The 2,500-nt window shown below is 50.6% G+C and overlaps 1 protein-coding gene across 2 annotated transcripts in view; it reads right to left on the reverse strand.

The window, feature by feature from the left end:
• Positions 1-2,500, reverse strand: part of LOC143299767 (uncharacterized) — a 30,261-nt gene that overhangs the window by 9,418 nt on the left and 18,343 nt on the right. The gene's annotated exons all lie outside the window — the stretch shown is intronic.

Consider the following 2,500-nt stretch of genomic DNA (forward strand, 5'->3'; position numbering starts at 1 on the left):
TCCCCCTTGTCCTACCCTTCCTCCCTTCCACCCCTCCCCTCCCTCTCTCTCTCTCTCTACGTACCTCCCTCCCTCCCTCTCTCCACCCTCCCACCTCTCTACCTACCTCGATCTCCTTCTCTCTCTTTGTCGATTTCACTTCCCTCCTCTCTTTCTACCTCCCCCCTCTCTCTCCCTCTCTCTCCCCCCTTATTCCCTCTCTCCCTCCCTTCCCCCTCTCTCTGTCTCTCTCTTCCCCCCTCTCTCTCCCCCTCTTTCTCCCTCCCTCTCTCTCCCTCCCCCTCTCTCTTTCTCCCTCTCTCTCCCCCTCTCCCTCCGTCCTTCTCTCTCTCCACCCTCCCTCCTCTCTACCTACCTCGATCTCCTTCTCTCTCTTTGTCGATTTCCCTTCCCTCCTCTCTTTCTACCCCCCTCCTTGCTCTCTCTCTGTCTACTCCCCTTCTCCATCTTTCGCTTTCCCTCCGTCCCTCCCTCCTTCCACCCCCTCCTCTCTCTAGACGTGTATCCCCTCCTTCCCTCTCTTTCTCTCTCCACTCCCCTCTCTGTAGTACCTCTCTCGATCTCTCTCTCTCGGACTCTCTGTCTGTCTCTGTCTGTCTGTCTCTCTATCTGTCCACCCCGTCTCTGTAGTACCTCTCTCAATCTCTCTCTCGGACTCTCTGTCTGTGTCTGTCTGTCTGTCTCTCTCTGTCCACCACGTCTCTGTAGTACCTCTCTCGATCTCTCTCTCTCGGACTCTCTGTCTGTGTCTGTCTGTCTGTCTGTCTCTGTCCACCCCGTCTCTGTAGTACCTCTCTCGATCTCTCTCTCTGACTCTGTCTGTGTCTGTCTGTCTGTCTCTCTCTGTCCACCCCGTCTCTGTAGTACCTCTCTCGATCTCTCTCTCTGACTCTCTGTCTGTGTCTGTCTGTCTGTCTGTCTCTCTCTGTCCACCCCGTCTCTGTAGTACCTCTCTCGATCTCTCTCTCTCTCTCTCTGACTCTCTGTGTCTGTCTGTCTGTCTGTCTCTGTCCACCCCGTCTCTATAGTACCTCTCTCTCTCTCTCTCTCTCTCTCTGACTCTCTGTCTGTGTCTGTCTGTCTCTGTCCACCCCGTCTCTGTAGTACCTCTCTCTCTCTCTCTCTCTCTGACTCTCTGTCTGTGTCTGTCTGTCTCTGTCCACCCCGTCTCTGTAGTACCTCTCTCAATCTCTCTCTCTCTGACTCTCTGTCTGTGTCTGTCTGTCTGTCTCTCTCTGTCCACCCCGTCTCTGTAGTACCTCTCTCGATCTCTCTCTGTGACTCTGTCTGTGTCTGTCTGTCTGTCTCTGTCCACCCCGTCTCTGTAGTACCTCTCTCAATCTCTCTCTCTCTGACTCTCTGTCTGTGTCTGTCTGTCTGTCTCTCTCTGTCCACCCCGTCTCTGTAGTACCTCTCTCTCTCTCTGACTCTCTGTCTGTGTCTGTCTGTCTGTCTGTCTCTCTTTGTCCACCCCCGTCTCTCTTCATCTCTCTCTGTCTCTGTCTGTCTGTCTGTCTCTGTCTCTCTCTGTATCTCTCTCTCTCTCTCTCATCGTTTCCCTTCCACCTTTCTCTCTTCTCTCTTCTCTCCCCGCCCCCCCCCACCACGCCCCCTAGCCTCTCTCCCTCTCTACTCCCCAACCTCCATCTTACTACCACCACCACCACCACCACCACCACCTTCTCTTTCACTATACCTCCCTTCCTTCAACCCCTCATTTCTAGGCACATTAATTTACTCCCTCCATCTCTTCACCCCCTCTCTGTACATCTCTCGGTTTCTTCTTTCTCTCTCCCTGTTTCCCCCCCCCCCCACCCGCCCCCACCCCCGCCCCCTGCCCCCCTTCCTCCTCTCCTCTCTCCCCCTACTCTACCTCCCTCCTTCCATCTTTCTAACCACCATCCTCCTTTCACTATCCCTCTCTCTCTATCTCTATATATCGGGTGTATCGTTTTTGAATATGCACAGAGAAAGTCCAAATTAACTGAATATGTATAGGTTTACTTTTCTTTTTTCTTACTTTTGTTTTAGGTTGATCACGCCGTGAGTTTATCGAACGTGGGTATAGCCGTTTTCGACATGAGTGTTTTCTATTGTTTGCAGCCAGGTTTGTTCCTGCGACTTTGTTACATATTATATTCATGCTATTTGGTTTGTATGTGTTGAACGATTATTCTGATGTGTCCCATGCCAATAGGACTGTAATGTCAATGGCATTAAAACATTTTTCAGTTTCAGTTTCAGTTTCTATATATCGGGTGTCCCCCCCCCCCCCAAAAAAAAAGTGACCCGCTTTTTGACAAGTTTTTTTTCCTCAGTGATAGAGGAACAGAATTCATTGGAAAACTTTTCACACAGTAACCTTAGGGTATCGTCAACAAGTCTGCAAAAATATCTAATTTTTAAGTTCGGACGCAAATTATGCGAGTATTGTCAAATTCAAGACAGCATGTCAAAAAAAAAAAAATCCAATACGTACCTCTGTACCGTCCTCTCTCCA

The sequence above is a fragment of the Babylonia areolata genome, chromosome 25, assembly GCF_041734735.1.
Source record: "Babylonia areolata isolate BAREFJ2019XMU chromosome 25, ASM4173473v1, whole genome shotgun sequence".
NCBI lineage: Eukaryota > Metazoa > Mollusca > Gastropoda > Neogastropoda > Buccinidae > Babylonia > Babylonia areolata.